Here is a 13,987-nt window from a genome sequence, read left to right as displayed (position 1 = left end):
AGGCAGTAACAGATTTTTAGTTGTTTGTGATATATGTTATCGTTCTCTAATGTAAGTGACACTGGTGGGATTAGTAGATGTTCTTAAAGATTGACAAATACAGTGAGACTTTTTATTGAAAACTATCTTTAGCAGATGATAAACTGAACCTATTTTAAGTGTACAATTTGATAACTTTTGAAATATATGTAAACACTTGTGGTGAAATCATCACCAAAATCAAGTTGGTGAACAAACCTATTGTCTCCAAAAGTTTCCTCATTCCCCTTTGCAATCCTTCCATCCCCAAGAAACCATTGACTGACTTTCTTTCACTATAGATAAATTTGTGTTTTCTACGGTTTTAAATAAAGGTAGTGATACAGTATGTACTCCCCCCCCCCCGCGCTTCTTTCATTCAGTCTAATTATTTTGGAATTCATCCATTTGTTGAGTGTATCAATATTCATTCCTTTTATTGCGGAGTATTATTGCATTGTGTGGTTGTGGTAGTTAGATTCGGTTGTCCAGGTGAAGGTGCCAGTTGGCCAGGTAAAGGTACCTAGATCTGTTTATGTGGACATGAGCCAATGGCGTGTGAACCTCATCTGTTGCTGATTACATCTGCTGTTGGCTAGGAGGCATGCCTGCTGCAATGAATGATGTTTGATTTAGTTGGCTGGTGCTTAAATGAGAGAGTTTAACTAGCACAGCCCAAGCAGCTCAGTGTACCCTCCATCTCAGTACTTGCAGCTCAGCCCAGGCCTTTGGAGAAGCAGAAAGGAATCACTGTGGGGAAAGATGTTAGAACCCAGAGGCCTGGAGAAAAGGCCAGCAGAGATCACCCTGTGCCTTCCCACGTAAGAAAGAACCTCAGTTGAAAGTTAACTGCCTTTTCTCTGAAGAACTATACGTCAACTAAATAATTCCCCTTTTATTAAAATCCAATCCATCTCTAATTCCCCTTTTATTAAAATCAAGTCCATTTCTGGTGTGTTGCATTCCTGCAGCTAGCAAGCAAGAACAGTGGTTATGTCAGAATTTATCTGTTGATGGGTGTTTGTGTTGTTTCCAGGTTTTGGCTATTACAAATAAAACTGCCATAGATATCTAAGTACAGGTCTTTGTATGGACATACTTTCTGTTTTCTTGGTAAGTAACCTGGGAGTGGAATGGCTAGATCATATGACAAGTATATGTTTAACTTAATAAGGAATTGACAGACTTTTCCAAAGTATTTGTGTGATTCTCATTCCTATTGCTGTAAAAGAATTGAGTCCAGTTTATTAACATCCTTGTCAGCGGTTGGTATTGTCAGTATTTTTAATTTTAGCCATTCCATTATTTTCATAGCAGTATCTTGTTATAGTTTTAATTTTCATTTTCCTAATGATTAATGTTTTTGAACATCTTTTCATGTGCTCATTTGCCATTCATATACCTTCTTTGGTGATGTGTCTGTTCAGATTTTGACCATTTTAAAAAATTGAGATGTTTTCTTATTTCTCAGTTAAATCTCTAATCTCTTTTAGCAATATTTTATGATTTTTGGTGTACTTTTCCATCTTGAAACATTTTAAAAATAAAGTTATGTTTTGTTCTTTTATATAATGGCAGTCTTTTTTTTTTTTTAAACATGGGCAGGCACCGGGAATCGAACCCAGGTCCTCTGGAATCGCAGGCGAACATTCCTACCTGCTGAGCCACCGTGGCCCGCCCTATAATGGCAGTCTTTAGTAAATGACGAGTGCTGTATTTGTTTTATAGATTTAGGGCTTGTATGGGCTGGTATGCAGTGCTTGTTTATGACATCATGGTTCTGTACAGCCTAATTTGGATTATGCCTGAATTAAGGCAGTATTTGTTCTCCTAAGTCTACAGGTAGATGTTATTTAACTGAAGAGCTTAATTTCAGTTGTGAAAACTGCTCATTTGAAGTATGTAATTAAATATTGATGATTGTTTGATAACCGTTTTCAGTTATAGTATAAAAGATGAATCTTTTGTAGGTATAGTATAGATAAATTGTCATTGGTGGTAGCGTCCTGAATTGTAATTCTGAGATTGACATAAAATTTTACTCAAAGCTATACTGTAACAACTAAATGATTATACTTTTTTCATTGAAATCCAATTGATATTGATATTTCATGTTTCTATTTTTACCACCAGTTTTTTTGTTTCATATTTGTATTTTTACCACCAGTTTAGTTTTTCTTATATACAAACGCAGTTCTTTCATTTGTGGATGCAGTTCATATCTTGACATATCTGCTTAAAATTTAAAAATATATTTCTAAACAATTTTACTTACAAATGGAAATTTATCTCTCAATGCCATTCTTTTTTGTTTCCCTCTGAGCTTTCCTTTCTGATCGCACCCCTCATTATTATGTAATCAGTTTAATATTATGTAGTATTTTCCTTTCTGCTCATGTAATCGTTTACAGATTTTTTTATTCCCCATATATATCTAGGCTTTTTATTCTTTTTATTTCAAAAAAAAAAAAAAAGATCTTCATATAAACTTTTTTGCAATTTGCTGTTTTCACTAATTATACCTGAGGGAAATCTCCCACCTAAGTTACGGATTACCATCTAATTAGATACAAGTAATTCATTTTTTTGATGACTGTGTTATGAAGATTTCTTGGGGAGTTATATAGAATTCAACCAACTCCTTATTTATGGAAATGTATTCCATTTGTAGTTATTTGCCATTTTAAACAATGTTGTATCATTGAGTATGTCATCTTCTTCGTTTTTGGTCTTTATTTAGTGATACTTTTAATTCTACTTATATGGAATAGATTCCAAGCAGCAGAGTTGTTGCTAGGTTGAAGGATTTTCATAATTTTCTTTTATTTCAGTAGATGTTGCCAAATTGCTTTCCATAAAAATTTTCCACTGGCAGTTTGTAAGAGTTCCCTTTCCCCTACATCTCTGCCAGGAATAGTGCTCTAATTTTGTAAAAAATTTTGCCAGCTCAATAGGTGTAAGTTATGCTCCCTTGATAGTTTTAATTTCAGTTTCCTTGAGTACTAGTGAGTTTGAGAATCTTACTTATGTTTGTTGTGATTTGGTTTTGCTCTTTTGTGATTGTTCTTTTTTCATTTGTTTGTCCTTGTCAAATTGTAAGAGGTCATTACAATTACTAGAAACATTAGTGCTTTTTCATTGTGTTGAAGATGTTTTTATTTTTTCTTCAGGTAAAAAAACTTACTGCTTTTGATATGAATTGTTCTACAGGTTCTGCCTGTGAGATGTGAATAAGATGGTTCCCATATTCTTTTCCTACAGGATTTTTATTACTTGTTTTTCTTTTTATGATTTATATTCATCTTGAGTTTGATTTTGTGTGTTGTATAACATGTGAGGGCATCCAGTTTTGCTTCTAGGATGTTACCAGCACTTTTTTAAAAAAACAGTTTTATTGTCCATATGTAGTATACAATCAGTGGCTCACAGTATCATTATATAGTTGGGTATTCATCACCATGATCATTTTTAGAGTGTTTATATCATTCCAGAAAAAGAAATTAAAAGAAAAAAGGTAAAACTCATACATCTCATATCCCTTACCCCTCCCTCTCATTAACCGCTAGTATTTCAATCTACCCCATTTTTTTACTCTTTATCCACCCTATTTTTTTATCCTTATTATTTTTAGTCATTTGTCCATTCCCTGGATAAAAGGAACATCAGACACAAGGTTTTCACAATTCACAGTCATATTGTACAAGCTGTGAAATTATACAGTTGTCTTCAAGAATCAAAGTTTCTGAAACATAGTTCAACAGCTTCATGTATTTTCCTCCAGCCAGTCCTGTACACCATAAACTAAAAAGGTATATCTATATAATGTTTAAGAATAACTTCCAGGATAACTTCCCAACTCTTTTTGTAATCTCTCAGCCACTAAAACTTTGTCTCATTTCTCTCTTCTCCCTTTTTGTCAAGAAGGCTTTCTCAATCCCTTGATGGTCATTCCCAGCTCATCTGGGAATTCTGTCCCACATGGGAGATTGCACCCCTAGGAGTCCACACCCCTAGGAGTCATGTCCCATGTAGTGGGAAGGGGAGTAAAGTTCACCTGCCAAGTTGGCTTAGAGAGTCAACATCTGAGCAACGAAAGAGGTTCTCTGGGGGTGACTCTTAGACATAATTATAAGTAGTCTTATCCTATCCTTTGTAGGAATAAGTTTCATAGAGGCAAACCCCAAGATCAAGGGCTCAGACTGTTGATTTGGTTATTGCCACTGCTTGTGCAAATACCAGAAGATCTTCAGATGAGAAAGTCAAACATTTCCTCCTTTCTCCTTAGTGCCTCAAAGGGACTTGGCAAATAGTTCTTTATTCACTGCCAAAATTACTCTGAATGTATTGGGCATCACACTAACCTGGACAAATAAACAAAATCTCATGCCCTATTCTAGATTTATCATGTTCAACTAAACTGACCATACAAATTAAATTAGGTAAGCATTTATGCCTTTTAATAAGCATGTTTAGTGTCTTCTTATTAGTGCCATCTTAGTGAATTCATTCTAAAGTATTCTCTGGTTACTGCTGTAAATAGAACATTTAAATCTTTCTTCCATTTCTAAAATTATTTCTCCAGAACAAAAAGCTGTTGAATTTTACATATTTCTCTCTTCTCCAGTGATCAGCTGATGAATGGATAAACAAATTGTGACTTTTTTTTTGCAATAGAATATTATTCAGCCGTACAAAAGAATGTAGTACTTATTTGTGCCACAATACGGATGACTCTTCAAAACATTGTGCTTACAGAAGCCAGACTGAAAAGTTTACATAGGGTATGATACCACTCACAAGAAATGTTCAGAATAGGCAAATCCAGAGAAATAGAAATAGATTAGTGTTTTCCAGGGACTGTGGATAGGGAAAAATGGATATGAGCGCCAACGGGTAAAGGTTTACTTTTTGGGTGGTAAAAATGCTCTGGAATTAGATTGTGGTGATGTTGTAAATCCTAGAGAATACACTAAAAACTGTTGAATTGTACAATTCAAAGAGTGACTTCTATGCTACATGAATTATATCTCACTTAAAAAAAAAGATAGCAGTTCTATCAGTTAGGATTGAGTTTGACATTAGATAATTGAAAACCAGACTGCAATGGCTACGTAAAATAGGGCTTCATTTTTTTTTTTAATTTAATAAGCAGAGTCACATGACTGCTGATACTTAATTTCCTGCCCCATTATTATCAGGACAGGTATCTCAATAACTTTCTTGGTCTCCCCTTCATGCTTGTATATGATTAGTATGGTTCCAGGCATTGGAAGTAAAAATGAAGGGAAATGACTGTATCAAAATGCAGAAGCAGTCTTCATGTATCAGTGGTTGGACCATGTCAAATGGGCACCCTTGGGTGGGTGGATTAGGAACAAAATGGTAGTTAGGAATAAGTTTTTATTTTTCTTTATATCTACATATTTTTAAATTAGAGTAATGTACGTTTACAAAAAATCATACACACAATAAAGAATTCCCACACTTTGATGAAAGGATATTGTACTGTTAACTATACTCCATTGTTTACATTAGGGTTCACTCTGCCTTAAACTCTTTTTGGTTTTAAAATTCTTACTATAGTATAGTAACATATAAACCAATAATTTTTCCGTTTAAGCACATTCAAACATGTTATTCTTTTATTTTATTTTTTAATAGAGAAATTGTAGATTTACAGAAAAATCGTGCATAGAATACAGAGTTCCCATATACCAACTTATTATTAAAACCTTGCATTAGGTGTGGTACAGTTGTTACAGTTTATGAAAGAACATTTTAATAATTGTATTAACTATGAGTCCATCATTTACAATAGGGATCAGTGGGGTCATATAGTCCTATGTTTTTTTTTAAATTTATTATAGTAACAAGCATAAATACAACTACAATTTTCCCTTTTAATCTCATTCAGATATTTAGTTTAGTACTGTTCATTACATTCAAGATAATACGCTGCCATTACCACCATCCATTAGCAAAACTTTTCCATCATCCCATGCCCCCCATGTCTATACCAATTAAGCAGTGAGTCCCTGTTTCCTAACCCTGCCCCAGCCCCTTTTAGCCTGTATTGTATTTTCTGACTCTGTGCATTTGCCTATTCTATTTATTTCATATCAGTGAGATCACACAATACTTGTCTGTTTTTGTCTGGCTTCTTCCATTCGATAAGAAATCTTCAGGATTCAACCATATTGTTGCGGGTATAAGTACGCCATTTTTTACAGCTGAATAATATTCCATTGTATTTACTATATATACCACATTTTGCTTATCCATTCATCTGTTGATGGACTATTGGGTTGCTTCCATCTCTTGACAGTAGAGAATAATGCTGTGAAATCAGTATGTAAGTATCAATTCTAGTCCCTGCATTCAATTCTTTTGTGTATATATCAAGAAATGGGATTGCTGGGTCATATGGTAATTCTCTGTTTAACTGGTAAACTGTTTTAAAAACAGCTTCACCATATCCCACCACCAGTGAAGTAGCTTTGATATTTCTCAGCATCCTCTCCAACACTTGTCATTTTTTATTTTTCAGTAATAGCCATTCTTGTGGGTGTGAATTGATACTTCCTTGTGGGTTTTTTTAAAAAATTTTTTTAAAATTGTGAAACATATACAAAGAAAAGAAAGAAATATCAATAATTCTCAAAGTATACTTCAAAAGGTAGTTACAGAACAGATTTCAGAGTTTGTTATGAGTTACTGTTCCACTATTTCAGATTTTTTCTTCTAGCTCCTCCAAAAAAAGAAATAATGATTCAGCAGAGGCGTCTTGGAAGCAATACTTAGGCCTCACTATAGGTAGTCTTAGCTTCTTCACTACAGAAATAAGTTTCGTAAGGGCAAATCTCAATATGAAGGGCTTGGTCTATTTTCTTGGGAGTCCCCAGTGGTTGAGAGGGTACCCAGGGCTTCCCAGATGGCAAGTTTAATAGTTCTCTCTCTATATATTTTTTCCCTTCTTACACAGAAGGGACTCTACCAATCCTTTTTTTTTTTTCCTTTTTTCCTTTTTTTCTTTTAGCATGAGCTGAGAATTGAACCCGGGTCTCCAGCAGGGCAGGCAAGAACTCTGCCTGCTCAGCCACTGTGGCCTGCCCTTTATCAATCCTTTTTATTTGAACTTTTAAAATTGTATAATATAATATAAAAAAGCAGAGAAAAAAGCAATGATTTTCAAAACATTCTTCAACAAATAGTTACAGGACAGATCCCAGAGTTTGTCATGGGCTCTTATACCATCATCTCAGATTTTCCTTCTAGCTGCTCCAGAACATTGGAATCTCTTAGGGGAAAAAAAAAAATATATATATATATATATATATATATATATGTATAATCATCACAATAGACTTTTTTTTCCTATGGGAAATATATATACAAAAAGGCAATGCATTTCAAAATACGTCATAACAGTTAGTTGTAGGACAGATTTCAGAGGTTTGGTATGAGTTACAATTCCACAATTTTAGGCTTTTACTTTTAGCTGCTCTAAAATACTGGAGACTAAAAGATACATCAATACAATAATTCAGTAGTCCTACTCATTGTTAAATCCTACTTTCTCTGTGTAACTTCACCATCACTTTTGATCTTTCTCCCACTCTTGAGGGGTATTTGGGCCATGCCCATACTAACTTTCATGTTGGAAGGGGCTGTCGATAATATGGGACAGGGGGATGGAAGTAGTTTATGTTCTAGAGAGGCTGGCCCCTCTAGGTTTCAAGACTTATCTGGTCCAGGGATCCATGTGGAGGTTGTAGGTTTCTGGAAAGTTACTCTAGTGCATGGAACCTTTGTAGAATCTTAAATATTTTCCTAGGTGTTCTTTAGGATTGGCAGGAATGGTTTTCGTTGGGGTTTGGCAAGTTATAATAGGTAGCAATGTCTAACTGAAGCTTGAGATCTGCTAATATTTTTAAATTATCACCCCACCATAGTCTGAGGTATGTCCAGTTATTACATTGAGCTATACAGAATTACAAGGCCTCGTTCCCTTTTTGGGCTCCAGGAGTTTGGGTTTTTTAAATGAGCTATCCAGACAGGTTGATTTAGATTGTATTACAGAAAATTTAGGTTCTAGACAGAATACCTCTCTGCCTTTGATCTCATACAGTAAGTGAAGTTCTAGAGTACATACACTGTCATCTTTTATCCTGTATTCTTATTTACCTTAGTACCAGCCAGATTGGCTTTGTTTTTATCTCTGATTTAGGCCTGATCTCTTCATCAGTAACTTTAAATGTTACTGTATAGCTATGTTAACTTTCAGAACTGTAGCATTCCATTTCTTGGTCTTAAGTGTCACAGAGATACTCATAGTTCCAGGGAAATAAAAGCTGATACACATATAGCTCAGTGTCAGAGAATCTAGAAATATATTTACAGCTTCATACTATGTGGCTATTATAAGGGCTTACAATATAGGCTCCAATTTTCTTAAAAGTATTTTCTGAAAGAGATGTTAGCATAGTATATCTTTTCTTTTGTTTCTGGCTAATTTTGCACGGCACGTTGTCCCCAAGGTTTATTCAGGTCATTGCATTTCTCTCAACATCCTTCCTTTTTGTAGCTGGAGCGTGTTCTATCATATAGAAATATCACAGTTTGCCATTCTACTTCTCAGTTATTGTACCCTTCGGCTCCCTCCATCTAATGAACATCGTGGATAATGTCTAAGATAAACAATCCATGTCTTACAGTATCCTCACTTAGTTGTACAGTTAGGAACACTCTGAATTTTAGACAGTTTTCATTGGTCCGTAGAGCAAAGAACTGGGAAATACAACATCACCAAATATCAAATCAAAACTACCGCTTATCACTTGTTCCCCCTCCCCCCATTAGTTGCTCCTGTTAGTGCTGTGATGTTAATGTCTTCCTGTTAACTGTTGGCCATAGCATGCAGTTTTCGTTTTCTGTCTATACCCCTCTACTATTGACTCTTCCTCCAATAGTAAACCTTTGAAATAGTTCGTGCAAGAACTTATTTATAATTTTAGATTTAATCAGTGGAGTATTCGACAATATACATCCCCTTTCAATTATGTTCACCTTCAATATGGTTATGTTACTTATAACCCCGCTGATTAGTTACCATCTGTTCTAGTTTGCTAGCTGCCGGAATGCAACACACCAGAGATGGATTGGCTTTTAATAAAAGGGGATTTATTTCATTAGTTCTTCAGAGGAAAGGCAGCTAACTTTCAAATGAGGTTCTTTCTTACGTGGGAAGCACAGGGTGATCTCTGCTGGCCTTCTTTCCAGGTCTCTGGGTTCTAACATCTTTCCCCGGGGTTTTGATTTCTTTCTGCATCTCCAAAGGCCTGGGCTGAGCTGTGAGTGCTAAGATGAGGTATGCTGAGCTGCTTGGGTTGTGCTACGTTAAGCTCTCTCATTTAAGCACCAGCCAATTAAAGCAAACATCATTCATTGCAGCAGGCATACCTCCTAGCTGACTGCAGATGTAATCAGCAACAGATGAGGTTCACGTGCCATTGGCTCATGTCCACAGCAGTAGATCTGGGCACCTTCACCCGGCCAAGTTGACAACTGAATCTAACTACTACATGTCTACCCCTTGTCAACTTGGCAACTAGACGTATCACCTTAAACAATATTAAGGTGCAAAAATTATTTTCTAGCTGTGGACCTATGAATCTCAAAACAAGATATGTGGTGCCAATATGCAAAGGAGGGACAAGGATCCATAGGGAGAAATTGGAAGGAAAACCTGCAGGGCAAGCAGCGTTGGATTTCAAAGTCTTAAAGTCATTTATCCTTCAGCTTTATAAAGTGGCAGTCCCACCCTTTCCAAGGGCCTATGCAGTGGCCTGCCTCTTTCCAAATCAACCTCTGGGAACATTGAGGAGACCACCTTTTTCTCGGGTCCACTCTCTCCAGGCATCGAGGCCACACCTGGGCTTTCTGCCAGTTCTGGGGCACACGCTCAACCCCTCCATATGGTGGCCACCAGGCTCTCCACAGTCCCCAGGGAGCATGCTGTATCTTTTCTAAGGCCTGAGGTGACACAGCTCTTCCACTGCAACGAAATGGGAGACTCATTATGTATATGGGTGGGTCCACTCTCCTGGCCAAGGTTTTTTGGCTTCAGACCTGAGCTTGCATGGTTCTCACTCTGCAAATTCCAATTTGTCCCTTTTGTGTCCCCCTTTGTCCAGATTGGCAGTGGTTCCATTTACACCGACAGTCTGTTTAAGCACTCCAGGACTTCTCCATCATTTTCTTCACAGCTCCTCCAAAATCTTCCCCTTAACCATAAAAAGAAAAGAAAAAAAAAAAACCTTCCAGCATATCTCGTATTGCAAACCACAGCAGCACCCCACTCTCTGGTACCAAGATCTGTTCTAGTTTGCTAGCTGCCGGAATGCAGTATACCATAAACAGAATGGCTTTTAAAAAGAGGAATTTTTTTTTTTTTTTTTTTTTTTTTTTTTTAAAGGAAAGACAGAGAGAAGGAAGGAGGGATAGAAGGATAGAAGGAAGGAAGAAAGGGAAACATCTTTAAACATTTTCTTGTTTTATTGTACTTTGTTTTTCCGTTTTTTGTTACATGGGCTGGGGCCGGGAATCGAACCGAGGTCCTCCGGCATAGCAGGCAAGCACTTTGCCCGCTGAGCCACCGCGGCCCGCCCAAAAGAGGAATTTAATGAGTTGCTAGTTTATAGTTCTAAGGCCAAGAAAATGTCCCAATTAAAGCAAGTCTATAGAAATGTCCAATCTAAGGCATCCAGGGAAAGATACCTTGGTTCAAGAAGGCCAGTGAAGTTCAGGGTTTCTTTCTCAAGTGGAAGGGCACATGGCGAACACAGTCAGGTTTCTCTCTCATCTGGAAGGGCACATGGTGAACACGGCATCATCTGCTAACTTCTTCTCCTGGCTTCCTGTTTCATGAAGTTCCCCGGGAGGCCTTTTCGTTCTTCATCTCCAAAGGTTGCTGGCTGGTGGACTCTGCTTCTCGTGGCTATGTTGTTGTGCTCTCTCTGATCTCCCATTCTCCAAAATGTTTCCTCTTTTATAGAACTCCAGAAACTTCTCAAGACCCACCCAAATGAGTGGAGACATGTCGTCACCTAATCCAATTTAACAACCACTGTTCACTAGATCATATCTTCCAGGGAGATGATCTGATTACAGTTTCAAACATACAGTATTGAATAGGGATTACTCAACCTTTACGAAATGGCATTTTTATTAAAACGTGGCTTTTCTAGGGTCCATACATCCTTTCAAACCAGCACACCATCCTACTTCTATCTGTTCCCGTGCATTTAAGTTCATCCTCATTGGGTACCCTTTCTTCCATCTCTAGCTATATTCTACTGTGGAACCACTGAGATTACCTTTACCAGAGTCATAGTAGTGAAAATATACAATATACGTTCCTTTGTGTTTTGTATCTCACTCAGCATTATGTTCTCAAGGTTCAGGCACATTCAAATGTTTGAGGACCTCATTTCACTTATTACCACTTAATATTCCATCGTGTGTGTGTGTGTGTGTGTGTGTGTATCACATTTTATTTATTCACTTATCTGTTGATGGGTGCTTGGATTGTTTCCATCGTTTGGCAGTTGTGAATAGTGCCGCGTGAACATTGATGTGTAAATATCTGTTTGTTTCGCTGCTTTCAGCTCTTCACGGTATGTACTTAGTAGTGTTATTGCCTGGTCAAAGGGCAACTTGATATTTAGATTTCTGTGGAATCACCAAACCGTTTTCCTCAGCTGCTGCCTATTATACATTCCCACCAATAGTGAATAAGTGTTCCAGTTTCTCCAACGTCTGTTGTTTTTCTTTTTGTTTAATAGCAGCCAGTCTTATAGATGTGAGGTGATATCTCATTGTCCTCTTGATTTGCATTTCCCTTACAGCTAATGAAAATGAACATCTCTTCTTATGTTTTATAACCATTTGTATTCTTCAGAAGAGTGTCAACTCAATGGAAGTGTTATTTTTTTCTCCCATTCAGTTGACTGCCTCTTCACCTTTTTGATGAAGTTTTTTAGGCTAAAAAATAAAAGAAACAAAAAAGTCCTTTGAGCCACAGAAGCTCTTGATTTTAAGGAGTTCGCATTTATCTGTTTTTTCTTCCGTTGCTTGTACTTTAGGTATAAAGTTTAAGAAGCTACCCCTTTTACTAGTTCTCGAAGATGTTTCCCTGCATTTTCTTCTAGAAGTTTTATGATACTGGCTCTTACATTTGAGACAATCCATTTTTAATTAATTTTTATATAGGTTGTTAGATAGGGTTTCATTCTTTTGGATGTTGAGATCCATTCTTCCGTGCCCATTCACTGAAAAGATTATTCTGTTCCATTCAGTGGATTTAGGGGCCTTATTGAAGATTAATTGTCTATGGATTTGGTGGTCTGTCGTCACATTCTCAATTTGATTCCATTGGTTGATATTTTTATCTTTGTGCCAGTACCATGCTGTTATGACCTCTGTGGCTTTATAGTAAATGTTAAAGTGAGAAAGTGTTAGTCCTTCAACTTCACTCTTGGCTTTTAGAATATCTGTAGCTGTTTGTGTCTCTTTCCCTTACAAATCAATTTGATAACTAGCTTTTCCAAGTCTTCAAAGTAGGTTGTTGGGAATTTGATTGGTTTGTATTTGTAGATCATTGAATTTGTAGATCAGTTTGGGTAGATTGGACACCTTAACGACATTCAACTTTCCTTTCCATGAACGTGGAGTGTCTTTCCATCTATTTAGGTCATTTTTTATTTTTTTCAGCAGTGTTTTGTAGTTTTCTATGTAGAAGTTCTTGACGTCCTTGGTTAGGCTTACTCCTAGATCCGTGATTCTTTTGGTTGCTATTTTGAATAGAATTTTTTTTTAGTTCATATTATTTCTTATGATTTTAAAAATTTCTTCAGGATTCCTGGTAATGACCCCCCTCTCATTTCTGATTTTATTTGTGTCCTGTCTCTTTTTTTCTTTGTCAGACTTTGTCAGTCTAGCTAGACTAAAATCAATTTTACTGTTTTTTCTCAAAGAACTAACTTTTGATTTTGATTCTCTCTGTTTTGTTGTTGTTCTCCAGTTTATTCTGCTTTAATCTTTATTTCTCTTTTTCTGTTTGCTTTGGGGTTAGTTTGCTTTTATTTAATTTCTCTTGGTGAGCAGTTAAGTCCTCGATGTTTGCTTATTCTTGTTTTTCAATATAGGCATTTAGGGCAGTCAGTTTCCCTCTCAGTTCTGCCTTTGTCGCATTCCATGGGTTCTGATTTATTCTCATTATCGTTTATCTCCAGCTATGTATTAATTTCTCTAGCAGTTTCTTCTTTGACCTATTGATTATTTAAGAATGTGGTGTTTATTCTCCATTTTTTTTTTTTTTTTTTACATGGGCAGGCACCGGGAATCAAACCCGGGTCCTCGGGCATGGCAGGTAAGCATTCTTACCTGCTGAGCAACCGTGGCCCACTCTAATCTCCATATATTTTTTTTTATTATTAACTAACAAAACATTTAGAAATCATTCCATTCTACATATATAATCAGTAATTCTTAATATCATCACATAGTTGCATATTCATCATTTCTTAGTACATTTGCATCGCTAATCTCCATATTTTGAAATATGAAAGCTCTGGTTCTCTGGCAGTTATTATTTTTCATCTTATTCCTTTGTGGTCAGAGAAAGGGCTTTGAATAATTTCAGTCTTTTCATATTTATAAAGAGTTGTTTTGCATCCAATTATATGATCTATCCCAAAGAACATTCTAGGTGCACTAGAGAAGAAGAATGTATGTCCTGGTGTTTTGGGGTGTAACAGTCTATATATGTTTATTAGGTCTAGTTAGTTTATCACATTGTTTATGTTTTCTCCTTTTTTGATCCTCTGACTGGTTGTTCTGTCTATAGTGGAGAGTGGTGTGTTGAACTCTCCCACTGTTATTTTTGAAACGTCTATAGCCCCCTTCAGTT

General features: G+C 36.4%; 1 protein-coding gene across 3 annotated transcripts in view; it reads left to right on the top strand.

The window, feature by feature from the left end:
- The window catches only part of STAG1 (STAG1 cohesin complex component), a 496,328-nt gene that overhangs the window by 48,398 nt on the left and 433,943 nt on the right, over positions 1-13,987 (top strand). The window contains exon 1 of one of the 3 annotated variants that reach the window (XM_077130205.1): positions 1,446-1,916. The exons of the other annotated variants lie outside the window; for them this stretch is intronic. The gene's annotated coding sequence lies outside the window, so the exon portion shown is untranslated. Of the gene's footprint in view, positions 1-1,445; positions 1,917-13,987 lie in introns of those variants that run through there. 3 annotated transcript variants of the gene reach the window in all.

The sequence above is a fragment of the Tamandua tetradactyla genome, chromosome 15, assembly GCF_023851605.1.
Source record: "Tamandua tetradactyla isolate mTamTet1 chromosome 15, mTamTet1.pri, whole genome shotgun sequence".
Lineage (NCBI taxonomy): Eukaryota > Metazoa > Chordata > Mammalia > Pilosa > Myrmecophagidae > Tamandua > Tamandua tetradactyla.
The sequence above is the reverse complement of the archived record's forward strand: the minus strand, read 5'-3'. Positions and strand labels throughout refer to the sequence as shown.